This window comes from Melospiza melodia, chromosome W (genome assembly GCF_035770615.1).
Source record: "Melospiza melodia melodia isolate bMelMel2 chromosome W, bMelMel2.pri, whole genome shotgun sequence".
Classification (NCBI taxonomy): Eukaryota; Metazoa; Chordata; class Aves; order Passeriformes; family Passerellidae; genus Melospiza; species Melospiza melodia.
Genome location: NC_086225.1, coordinates 25,586,124 through 25,599,659, shown reverse-complemented (window position 1 = coordinate 25,599,659; position 13,536 = coordinate 25,586,124).

Genomic DNA, 13,536 nt, shown 5'->3' with positions numbered 1-13,536 from the left:
ACGGCGGGGGAGCCTTTGTGCCTGCCTCGGCTCGGCAGGGCGTGTCCCAGCTCCCTGTTGCTGCTGCCCGGGAATTTTAAAAGCAATATACACAGCTGCATTGTCTCTCTCTGCGGCGTGTTTTGCTGTCTTTTGGAATTCGTGCCGGCGGGCGCGGGGAAGCTCTGCCTTCTCTCTGTCCGGGGCGGGGGGCCTCTTGGCGCGGGGTGTTCTTCTGGGGACAGTCCTCACCCCTATCGTTTGTTGTTTTCCCTTTCCTGTGGGGTCTGCTTCCCCAGACTTGGGGCCAGATCCTACCACCTAAATTCCTTTCTTTCCCCTCAGTGAACCCTCAGACTTGAGGACAGTGGGGGGAGCAGGGGTCCGGCGGCGTGTCTTCTTGTTTTAGTTTTCTTTCTCCTCGGGCGGGTGGAATTTTCCATCAAGGGTTTTTGCTCCTTCTAAGGTATTCTCTCTTTCAGGTACCTTAGCAGTCACTATGGGTGCTAGTATGAGCAAATCCCAAAAAGGAGTTTATAATGTTGTTAAAAGTTTGTTGCTTGTGGGAGGTCACCAAGCCCCCAAGAATGAGTTGAAGTTGTTGGTAAAATGGGTCTTTTCTCAATTCCCCGAGGTTTCCCCAGAGATTGTTAGGGAGCCACGGTTTTGGGCAGCTGTTGTGGCCAAATTAGATAATGCCATTGACTCTGGGGAAACCAACCTGGCAACCGTGGCTTACTGGGCGCGCAGAGTGCATGCCACACTCCGCCCATCAGGGGGGTTGAAGAAAAGTCCCTCAAGTTCTAGTTTAATCCCTGGTTTTCCCGGTTCGGTTACCCCTACCCCTCGGTCCTTACCCTCTACCCATAGGCAGGAGCCCTCGAGGGGGATCCTGAAGGCCGACAAGAGGCAGGGGGTCCATCCTGCCCCTGCTCCCCCTCGACCTGCTCGGCCTCCCCCTTCAAGGGACCCTGGCCAGGCCCCTTGGAGTTCTCTTCCCGATCCCTCTCTCCCTGTCCCTAAGTCCCCAGTTGTTTCTCCAAGGGTTGTTCGGTTTGATGATGACGCACAAAATGGCTCCTATGGAGTCCAAAATGACAGGGACCACGAGGTCGTTCCTGCCACTGTTCCCTCTTCTCCGCCCAATCCTTTCCTTCCCAAGGCCAACCCCTTCCTTCCCCCTGACCCAACCCCTTCTCCTGTTACCCCTCCCACGGTTCCTGTTGCCCCTCTCTTGGCTCCTCCCTTTTTCCCACCCTTTCCTCCACCCTCGGCTCCTCCCAAGACTCCTCCTTATACCCCTCCTACAGTTCCGCCCCCCAGTGTCTCCTCCCCTGCTCCTCCTTCGCATGTTGCTCCGCCTCCGAACAACACCCAGGGGGCGGAGCGGGGTGGTGTGCCGCGCCCATGCCCTCGTCCCGCCTCTCTGCCAGACCCCGCCTCAACCTCCTCCTGTTCCGGTTCCCACGCTCCCCCTTCCGGTTCCCACGCTTTGTGTTCCGGGGGGGGGGGGTGGATGACCGGAAGCCGGGGCAGGCACCTTTATTGGAAGCCGCCCCGGTCACGTATCACCTAAGCGGGGATGGGAGCTCCCAGGCCCGATGGGTGCCATTTGCACAGGCCCGGATCAAGGAACTGTGCAAGGCGCAGAAGGATTACTCCCGGGAGTCTGAGTACTTCCGGGGGATGCTCCGTAATGCCCTTGCGCAGGGAGATTTGGTGCCTGCGGACCTGAGAGCCCTCTTCTCCAGCCTTACGAGACCTATGGAGTTTAGGGTCTGGGTGACGGAATGGAGGAGGGAGATCTTGGAGGTTCTCCCAATTCTTTGGGGGAATCCTGCAACATCTCATGACGCGGATGGTCTGGTGGTTTCCCAAGACCATCTGGTGGGCGAGGGGCAGTGGGCAGAGGGGGCAGCTCAGGCCAAGGCTCTCTTCCCACAACAGCTGGTAGAGGCCGCCAAGGCAGCTGAGCGAGCCTTCTACAAGTTAGCTGTTGTAACATCGCAGTGGGAAGATGAGGAAATTCGGCAAGGGGCGCAGGAGCCATACATGGCCTTTATCGAGCGCCTCTACCGCTATGTAGAGGCGCAGGTGACCGGGGACAGCGAGAGGGAGACCATGCTTCGTAGGATGGCGTACAACAATGCCAACGCTGAATGCAGGAGGGCCATCAAGACTCTCCCTCGGAGTCCCCGGCCAACAGTAGAGGCGATGATAGAGGCTGTGGTTAATATGGTTCCCTTAACATCGCGCTCCAAAAGAACATCCGTAGCCCTTGCCGAATGCCCGGAGCCTGACTTCTGTGAAGTAGAAGCTGCCCCCGTCGCCGGACCGTCAACACCAGGGTCCGGCAGAAGATCAGCAGCCACCCACCCCTGCCACTTATGTGGCAAAATAGGGCATTGGATGCCCCAATGCCCCATGCGTTTAGACTACCTCGAATACAGGAGGAAGCGGGAGAGAGGTGAAAAAGAGGCCCAAAAAAACTAGGCCATGAGCGCAGCCCCTCCCTGCGCGAAGACAGAAGTGTGGCGGGCAACAGAACATCTAGCGGGGAGGGAGGAGAGATGGGAGAACCGCCGCATGCTTTGCCGGATTTGACCTTTTTATCGGACTTGACACACCATACCTGTGGTATTCAGCCGCAACCTGCCATTAACACCATGTCCTCTGTTTCCCCTTACAGGCTGCAGCTCACTAGGGACCTCCATCTCCCAGATAGTAATTTACAGCTGGTGTCTGTCGACCTGCAACATCCTGGTCGCTGGAGGAAATTAGGACGTTGCAGGTGGACCGTCGTCGGGGACACAAAGCACACGCCGCGAGACATTTACATCGTCCCGGGTTTGGTTACTACCGATCGGGACCGTTTCGCGGTAGGGCTGTACTGTGTCCGACCCCCATTCTTCTTCCCCAAAGGACAGGTCATCGCCCAGGCCATTCCAGTTCCAGAAGAGGATCATTGGAAGAAGTCCACGGAGCAGTCATTGCCTCCGACAGTGGCCTGGGCGCAGGTAGTGGGGAGGGAGAAGCCCCGCCTGACTTGTCAACTTGCGTTGGGCGGGGACCGAAAGATCGTGAGGGGTCTATTGGACACGGGGGCAGATGTGACGATCATTCCCTCTCGGGAGTGGCCATCACATTGGGGCTTGCAAAACGCTGCCGGCACGATTCAGGGTGTTGGAGGGCTTCAATTGGCCAAACAATCAAGGAGTGTTGTTCAAATCACGGGGCCAGACGGGCAATTGGCTACTGTATGCCCGTTTGTATTAGATTTCACCGAGCCTCTCTGGGGGAGAGATCTACTAGCCCAGTGGGGAGCCAGAATTGACCTACCTAAGGCTCCCCAGGTTTTTCGGGCAGTGGCCACTGAGGAGCACCGGACCTGGAAACTGAATTGGCTGACTGATAAACCAGTACAGGTCTTGCAGTGGCCACTTAATAAACAGAAATTAAAGCCGCTCAATGAGCTCGTTCAGGAGCAGCTGATAAAGGGCAACATCGTGGAGACGATGTCTCCATGGAATTCACCGGTATTTGTAATCAAAAAGCCCAACAAAAATAAGTGGCGGCTCCTAACCGACCTCAGACAAATTAATGATCAAATTGTTGACATGGGGTCTCTCCAGCCAGGGATGCCCTCCCCAGCAATGCTCCCCCAAAATTGGAATCTGGCCGTGATTGATATAAAGGATTGCTTTTTTCAAATTCCTCTTCACCCTGACGATGCCCCGCGTTTTGCGTTCACGGTTCCATCCATCAACCGTGAGTCCCCAGCCAAGCGCTACCACTGGCGGGTTCTTCCACAAGGAATGAAGAACAGCCCAGTGATCTGCCAGTGGTACGTTGCTTCGCTGTTGTCCCCTATACGTACAGCCCTCGAGGATGCCGTCGTGATTCACCATTATATGGACGACATCCTTGTGTGTGCGCCCGACCACAGTCTACTTGCCCATGCGCTTGACCTGACAACCAACGCATTGGTTGCTGCAGGGTTCGAGCTCCAGCAGGAAAAGATTCAACGGATGCCGCCTTGGAAGTACCTGGGCCTCGAAATTACGAAGCGGACCATTGTTCCGCAGAAATTGGCTATTCGGACGAAAGTCCAGACCCTAGCGGATGTCCATCAACTGTGTGGGTCTTTAAATTGGGTGAGACCCTGGCTGGGGATTTCTACCGAGGACCTGGCCCCCCTTTTCAATTTGTTGAAAGGGGGAGAGGGGCTTAGTTCCCCTAGGGCTCTTACCCCAGAGGCACAGGTAGCTTTGGAGAAAATCCAAAAGGCTATTTCGGCCAGGCAGGCCCACCGCTACCATCCGGGCCTGCCTTTCAAATTTATTGTACTGGGAAAGTTGCCACACCTCCATGGCATCATCCATCAATGGGACGAAAGTTTAAAGGACCAAGGCTCAGGAGATAAGCTCTTAATCATAGAGTGGGTCTTTCTGAGCCACCACCGGTCCAAAAGGATGACAAGGCCACAGGAGTTGGTAGCTGAACTGATCCTAAAAGCAAGATCAAGGATCAGGGAGCTGGCAGGATGCGATTTTGCATGCATTCATATCCCAATTAAATTGGAATCGGGCCAGTTAAAATTGAAGACCTTTGAGGAACTGCTGCAAACTAATGAAGATCTTCAGTTTGCATTGGACAGTTACACTGGACGCATTGCAGTACATCGGCCGGCCCACAAATTATTTAATTCGGAGTTTAAATTATCTCTAAAAAAGGTCCAGAGCAGGGAGCCACTGGATGCCGTGACAGTTTTCACAGACGCGTCTGGAGCATCCCACAAGTCAGTAATGACTTGGAAGGATCCTCAGACTCAGCAGTGGGAGACCGATGTTGCCATTGTGGAGGCTTCTCCACAAATCGCTGAGTTGGACGCAGTCGTCAGGGCATTCCAGAGATTCCCAGGACCTTTCAATTTGGTCACAGATTCCGCTTATGTTGCTGGTGTAGTGTCCAGAGCTCAATCTGCAGTTCTACAAGAGGTCACCAATAAAAAATTATTTGAGTTACTTAATAGGCTCGTTGATTTAGTCTCCCATCGCGAGCATCCATTTTATGCAATGCATGTAAGATCTCACACTGACCTGCCTGGGTTTATTGCTGAAGGCAACCGACGTGCCGATTCCCTGGCCATGGCTGCTGTCACGCAGGGCCCACTCCCAGATGTGTTCGGCCAGGCTAAGATCAGCCACCAACTCTTCCACCAGAACGCGCCTGGCCTGGTTCGGCAATTCAATCTAACGCAGGAACAGGCCAAGGCAATAGTGGCCACATGTCCCCAATGCCAAAAAGATCAGATGCCCGCCATTGCCGCAGGGGCTAATCCTCGAGGTTTGGCGAGCTGTGAGGTGTGGCAGATGGACGTAACACATATCCCGTCTTTTGGTCGATTGTGTTATGTCCGTGTCTCAGTGGACACTTTCTCCGGAGCTATCTATGCTTCTGCCCACACAGGGGAAAAGGCCGCGGATGTCCAGAAGCATTTGCTTCAGGCATTCGCTGTCTTGGGCATCCCTAGGGCCATAAAAACCGATAATGGCCCAGCATACATATCCAAGGAGCTGAGGAGCTTCCTGCAGCAATGGGGAATAGTGCATAAGACCGGCATCCCCTATTCCCCGACAGGCCAAGCCATGGTGGAAAGGGCCCACCAGAGCCTGAAGAAGATCTTATCCCGTCAGCAAGCGGCAATGAAGGTGGAGACCCCCCACGTCCGGTTGTCGAGAGCACTGTACACTCTCAACTTCTTAAACTGCTCATTCGACAACCAAAATCCTCCAGTGGTCCGGCATTTCGGCAGCCACCAGCAGCTGCAGCCTAAAACCAGGCCTCCGGTTCTAGTCAAGGATCCGGAGACCTGGCGGACGGAGGGCCCCTTTGACCTGGTGACCTGGGGGAGGGGATATGCTTGCGTGTCCACTCCCTCAGGCCCCAGGTGGATACCATCAAAATGGGTCAGGCCCTTCGTCCCGAAACAGAGGACACAAAAGGAGGCGATACCACAGGTCCGGCAGGCATGTTGGCGGCGTCGGAGGAAGCCCTCTCACCAAGCTCCATCTTTTTCTCCAGTACTCCCGAGGGTGTCCGAGGAACCTTCTCCTCCTTCCTCCCCTCCACCCCTTGACTTTTTGTCATCCTTCGAGTCCCAATCCTCTATTCCAGCTCCCTCACTGTTGATTTCAAATTTAAGTTGGTTATTTGAGGCAGAACCATCTGTGTGAGTTCTTTATACTTTTACTGCTTTCCTTTTGTTTCAGTTACATCTCCCCGAATGGCCCCCGCACTGTCATCACTGGCTCCCAGCCCTGGCTTGTTACTGATGATGTTGACGACCTGCGGACTCCTTCTACCATCTTCGGAGCCGTGGGTCATCCCCCAGCCAAAGGTTAATGTCTGGCGTGCCTTGGCTCAATCACTGGGACAAGACCATATTTGCCTTGACACCGGCGCAGCAGAGGACCCGATGTCGTCTTGCCTTGTGGGGATCCCATTCTCTCCAGGCGAGTTCCCTTCCACTTTCCAGTCTGCCCTTTCCCCCATTTTGGCCAGGAGCCTCACCATACTCCCCAGTTTTGACTCTTCCAATGCCTGGAGAGACGGAGTGGTCAGGCTGGACCCTGCACCCTCCGAGCCCACAGAGCTGCATCTTCTCAGTTCTGCCAATTCTTCTATTTGTTTTCAATTTGACTATACTATTACCCCCATCGAGAAGGGCAGTGAGGTGGTCCAGCAGACCAAAAGAGAATACCTAGCAAACCAGTGGTGTCGGGCAGTGTTAAAGATCAGCGGCCCCACCACTACTGGACGGACCCCTTACGCCTTTCCCAGGGGAGTGTTTTTGATTTGTGGCGACCGAGCGTGGGCAGGCATCCCCTCTGGTCTGGTCGGAGGGCCGTGCACTTTCGGCAGGCTGACGCTGTTTACCCCCAACATTACCCAAATTGTTGATTGGAAAAGGACTAACATCACATCCGAATTGGCCAGATCTAAAAGAGATCTTAAAGATCTCACTGAGGACTGTGATGACGAAATTACCCATTGGTCTCACTCAAAATCCGTCGCTTTTACCATTTTATTGCCGTGGGTATCAGTGGCGAAATCTCTGGGTGAATTGGGCCGCCTGGAGTGTTGGGTGGCTAAACAAGCCAATCTTACTTCAGCTGCACTATATGACCTCCTCACAGACGAGGAAATTACAAGGCGATGCTCCAAAACAGGGCAGCAATAGACTTTCTATTGCTGCTCCACCACCATCATTGTGAGGAGTTTGAGGGCCTCTGCTGCTTGAACTTGTCCTCAAGAGCCGAGGATGCCATACACTCCATCAAGCGCTTACAAGACCTTCTCCACCAAGTAAAGCTTGAAATATCTGACTGGCTGGGGGACATTTTTAAGGGTTGGGGCCTTAGCGGGTGGGCCAGTTCTGTTATAGAATCTGTATGTAAAGTTGTTTTGAGTCTAGTTATACTTTTAGTTTTCGTCGCTTTGATCCGCGGTTTGGTGATGCCTTCTGGACCAAGGCAGGTGACCTGGTTCTGAGGTACAGCTCGACAGCCCTCTCTCTAGGGCCGTTCGGGCCAATGACATACGCAGACACCAATGTGGTGGACGGTCAAAGGCGTTTATTACTTCTTCTCATGGGGTCTTATAGTCTTAGGGGTCTCTACGTCAAAAAGGGGTTTGTCCTTCTTACCTATGGTTAGTAGGGAATGGAAAAGTACTGGGTAAGGGATGGAAAGTTACTGGCTTCAGTGGGGCAACATTCCTATTGTTAGTGGGACCACATTCCTATGTTAATTTCTTATCTATGAGTACCTGAGGGTCTTATCTATGGGGAACCGAGGGTCCTAGCTTTCCGTGACATCGCGAAATCTTCCGCAGCGCCTCTTCCCTAGCTACCACATCTCCCCCCCCTTTTCACAAATGAATGAGGTAGTCGTGTACATAGATACTGAATTGAGGTATAAGGTTGTAACTTGACAAGGGAAAGGGATTTTGGGAAACCTGAGTAAGCTTTTTCCAGACAAGTTTGGAAAATCTTGTGACTGGCAGTGTTCTTTGGTTGAATTCCCTGGTTGAATTCACAGCAACTGCCGTCGCCCTATGAACAGGATGTTGGTCCTTTCCAGGCGGCTCTGAACGAACGAGACCAGCTTGTTCAGCAGGCATGTTCCGAAGGTGACTGTTAGAAACAGCATCGCCAATGGACCTATCAGGGTAGAAATCAGAGTGGTTAGCCAAGGTGATTGATTGAACCAGGACTCGTACCAGCCCTGTTGGGCCTCCCTGTCTTTCTGCCTCTGAGCCAGTCTGTTCCGGAGTTCCGTCATGGAGTCTCTCACGACTCCCGTGTGGTCTGCATAGAAACAGCACTCCTCTCTCAAGGCGGCACACAGGCCCCCTTGCTGCATGAACAGGAGGTCCAGGCCTCGCCTGTTCTGCAAGACCACTTCTGAGAGTGAGGAGACCGACTTCTCTAGAAAGGAGATGGATTTCTCGATCCTCTGCAGGTCCTCGTCAATCGTTGCCTGCAGTTGGGACAGTCCTTGGTGTTGGGTCGCTAGGGCTGAGACACCCGTTGCCGTTCCTGCTGCTCCCAGGCCGAGCAGCATTGCGATAGGTATACCTGTTATTATTTCTCTTTTGTGGATCCGGCTGGGTCCCTCAAGAAGATGGTACATCTCCTCGTCTGAGTGGTACAAGACCCTAGGAACAATCAGAACTTAGACACAGAAGTCGTTAGAGTCATTGAATTTGGGAAGGAACACACAGGGACTCACTCCGGATCGCTGGCAAACCCACATCCCCGATGTGGATGGGATTGCCCACTTATTGTTTTTCCTGTTCGGCCTGCCAATTTTGGCGCAGACGTTACCTCCCCGCTTAGCCAGAGCTGAATTGCCAAAGCATCTGCCTCGGCCTGTGACTTGACTCAGGGTGATTCCTTTGCGAGGGGTATCCCATCTGCACTGGTGAGGGGCGTCAGCTGAGGAATAACTGAAGGGAGTGTTTAAAGCGACTCCTTCGAAAAAGGGGGGTTTGACATCGTAACAAAGCCAGCAGGATTCGGTTAGGTTAGGGTTGGATTCGTTCAGGGATACAAAGGTAGCCTCTAACATACGAAGGATTGGGTCTGCGTCTGACTCGGTTAAGCGACTCATCTGAAAGGTTTCCGCTTGATTGGTCGGGACATTGCTGACCCCTGTGGGTAAGGTTTTGGGGTAGGTTATGTTTCTCCCTTTCGGCACGCTTTTAATCGCTTTGTTGGGTCCGACTGCTCGGGGTGCTGACGGCTGGAGCCTGATAATTTGCACATTCACCCTCTCTTTTGACCCTTGAAGGACCACTGTCCACGTTCTGCCTGTGGCCCAGCTAGGGTGGTCTGGCTGCAAGACCGTCATGTTGTAATCAGTGCATGCCTGAAATTTAGGGATTTTAAGTTGGTTTCGATGGGAGTTTTCGCGAAAGAAGAAGGGTATTTTGCAACCGATGGGTGCCCAGGTGAACTGTAAGAATTTGTCGGGCTCTTGTGGGTCCCACCCAGGCCCCGACGGTCTGGCATCTGTGACTATGGTTTCGCAGCCCCAGTGCCCACAATATCCCCACCCTGGGTGATTGCAGTAGCTTTTCCCAGGGTTTGAAGCTGGGCACCAGCAGGATAGGTACGAGTGTGTGACGTGTGGGGAATAGGGGTTTACCCTTGGCTGTCCTGGAAACAGGTCGGTGATGCGGAGCACGAAGGATGGGGTGTTCGGTGTGGTGATTTCTCTGAGTGCTCTGCCACTACTAAGGTGTCGCATGACCCACCTGAAGGGCCGATGGGGGTAGTGGTCTGGGCTGGCTTGCTCTCTGGTGACAAGCCCCAACAGCAAAATCACACAGAAACACCTTTGGCGGTTGGGTCTCACCCGTGCGGGTCTCTCGGGTGCTGCCTGACGGCTTGGTGGTCTGTCACTTTCGTCTGGAACCGGGATGTACGCGTCACGAGGGCGTCCCACGAGCAGGTCCTGTAAGCAAAGACTCGCAATTCTCGTCAGTCTCATTCTGCTCGCTATGAAGGTCTGGCTTAATCGACTTAAGTGGACACCACCTGATTTTGCCGTCCTTTTTGACAGCCGCGTACCCTCTCCCCGTGAGCATCAGCCTCCAACCCCGTTCCCACTCGCCTAGTTCGTTTCTGATTACCACCAGTGGGCCCTCTTCTAGCGTTCGAGTGGCCCAGTGTTTTTGGAGTTAGTTTTGGGGTGCTGTGTGGCTATGATCGTCCCGCTATAAGTGTCTACTGTCACTGCAAGCTATGCTCGGGGCTTCATCAGTTCGCACCAGGTGAAGTCCGACTGCCAGATTTCTGAGGGCTTGAGACCTCTTGGGTTGACCCCGCAGGTCCAAAGGGGTGACTTCTGGCAGTAAGGGCAAGTGGCTACCACATGTTTCGCATCCGCAGTCGGGATTCCGCATCTCTTCGCCAGTGCTTTGACTCCGATGTGGAGCGACTCGTGCAGTTGACGAGCTCTTTGCAGGGTCCAAACGCCCTTTGCTGCGGCGTCCGCTTTATCATTGCCGGTCTGGAAGTAACCTTTGACTGGGTCATGGCTGTTGATGTGGATGACTGACACGGTGCCCTGTCGCGAGGAAAGTGCTTCTTCCAGCATTAGGGCTGCTGCTGATGTCGACACTCCTGGTCCTGCCATGGACAGGCAGAGCCTTGCCCCGAATATAGAGTCCGTTACGATGTTGAGGTGTTCGTCTTGGAAGAGTCCGCACGCCAAAACCACTGCTGCTGCCTCCAGCTGTTGCACTGACAGCGTGGGGTCACATGCTTTGACGCAGTGCCATTGCTCTCCTGCCTGCCACACTGCTGCTGCGGTTGAAGTCGTGGAGGAAGCGTCTGTGAAGACCGTTGGTCCCGGCTGCGGTCTGTCCTTGACCTTCGGTGGCATGTCCATGTCGACTATGGTCAGCAGCTTCGTCCAGGGTGGCTTGGAGGAGTAGGAGATTTCTCCTCCGAAGCCGGAGAGAGCAAGGGCCAGGTACTCCGATATTGTGGCTGACTCCGAGGTCGGCTGCTTGCGAAACGGAAGGTGGATGCTTGTCGGCTCTGTCCCTAGGTGTTTCAAGGCGAGTCTCCTGCCTTTCATGATGAGGCTGGCGATGCATTCGATTCCCAGGGAAAATGCACGAGCGAGTCTTCCGAGGACCACCCATTGGATTGGTCGGGCCTTTTCAGAAGGCCCTTGGGCCAGCGCTCCCACTCCCCCCTTCGGTGTAAAGTGGACGTACAAGTCCAGTGGCATGGCTGGGTTCCACCTGGCAAGCGTGCCAGTGGACATCTGGTTTTCGATGAAGTCGAGGGAGCTCGTTGCCTGCGGCGTCAGCTCCTTGGGTTCCCAGGGGTTCTTCCCTTTCAGGAGTTCGTACAGAGGGTCCATGACCTCGGGAGGAATCAGGACGACGTTGCGAAGCCACTGCAGCGATCCCACCAGGCGTTGCACGTCATGGAGCGTCTCGACTTCTCGGTTGATCTTCATCTCGGGGGGTGTCACGTAGGAGCTTGTGATTCCTACTCCCAGGAAGGTCATGAAGGGTCCTCTCTTGATCTTTGCGCTCGCGATCTCGAAGCCGTTGGCCTGAAGGGTCTCTGTGATTGTGGTCACCAGGTCATCTACTTGGCTTGTTGATGGTGCTGCAACCAGGATGTCGTCCATGTACTGGATGATGGTTGCGGTGGGATTGGAGTGTCTGACTGGCGTCAGTGCTTTGTCCACGGTGATCTGGCATATGGTCGGGCTGTCGACTAGGCCTTGTGGAAGCATTCTCCATTGGAAGCGAAGGTTGGGCCGCTCGCCGTTCCGAAACGCCACGGAAAAGGCAAATCGTTCTCTGTCCTCAGGGTGCAGGGGTATTGAAAAGAAACAGTCCTTGATGTCCAGTACTGCGCACGGCTGCCCTGTGGTGATGGCTGAGTTCGCGGGTAGCAGTTTCTGGACTGGACCCAGGGGTCGGATCGTCTTGTTCACCTCTCTCAGGTCGTGGACGAGACGATAGCCTTGTCCGGACCTCTTGGGGATCACGAATACAGGGGTGTTCCATGGGCTGGTGGAGGGTTCTATGTGACCCTTTTGCAGTTCGCGGTCGACCAGTTCCTGCAAGGCTGCCATTCGAGGCTCTGTCAGGGGCCCCTGCTCAACCCATACAGGGTCTGATGATTTCCAAGTCAATTTGATCGGCAGCAGGGGGTGCACGGCAGTGGCCTTCATGATAAATTTGTAATCCAAAATCCGAGCATGGAAAGGACGTCCCGTTTCCCCGGGGCTGGGATGCTTGGAGTGAGGGTGCTGCCAGGGAAAGCTGTGTTGGCTGGGGACAGCTCGCTGAGTTGTTGCCCTTCCTCGGAAGCCTGGACTAACGCGGTCGTCCTGCCATTCCTGCTTAAATACAGTCCGCCCCGCCCCATCAAAAAGCATGCGGCTTATTTGCTTAATATCAAAAGTGAGCAGATCGTTATTGCTAGAAAGGTCATCCTCAAGAGTGTGTACTACAGCTGAGTTGATCCCTATTTCTGAAATCGCTTTGGCTTCCTTTGGGTTAACCGGGGTATATGCCCTTTGTTGGTTCCCCCGCGCTCCGGCAACCCCCCCCGGGAAAGCGTACATGGAGGCTGCCGGTGCCCGGTCCCCACAGGCTGCTTTTATTTTTCCCCAATCGCTGAGTTTGTGTTGCGATTGTTTCCCGATATTGTTTAAATCTTTATTCGGTTTCGCTCGAAACCGCATTAATTCTGCTCTCTCGGTTTCCGAGTCCCAGCCGGACTCGGTCGGCTCTTCCGAGCTGTCTGAGCAGCTGTAACTTGACTCTGAGCCGGAAGCTGACTGCCGGTACACTTCCGGCGCTCCGTGCCGTTTTGTTCGGCTTCGACCTCGCTCCTCCCTTTGGGGGTGGTGCTGCTCCCTCCCCCTGGGGTCCCCCCGCCTCCTGCCGGGGGAGGTCCTTACCCTACAAGGACCTAATTTGAATGGAGCGCTCTGGTTGGTTTTACGCGCCTCCGCGGGGGCCGCCCCGTCAACCCGCTCGCCGGCGCATGCGTTGTTAAGCAGGCTGACTCCGCGTCCGCCCCCCGCCTCCTCCCTTCCGCCCTCGCCATGTGGTTCGGCGCCATTTTTAAACGCACATGGCGGGGGCGAGTTTTTACCGATCCCAGCGGGGTCCGACAATCCGGCCTCGTTCCGCGCCTCCTCCGCGAGTCCCTGCCAGAAGCATCGCGCGCGCTGCTCTGCTTCTTGCGCCGGACTGGTGGCCGGCGGGGAAGAGACGGATAGAGAAACCGCGGCTTTTTCGGACGGTTCCGCGGGGGGGCTGGGACCCGGCGGGCTCCGCGGGAAGGTCGGGGGATTCCGGGGGGTCTCCTGGGGGCTCTGGGGGATCTGGGCTCGGGCTCGGGAAGGGGTGGAACGCGCCCGGCCCCCGCATGTTCCCGCCTTCAATCCGATCGCTCTCAGAGGCGGTCTGCGTCGCGGCCCCCACCCCCGGCTTTGGTGTAGCTAA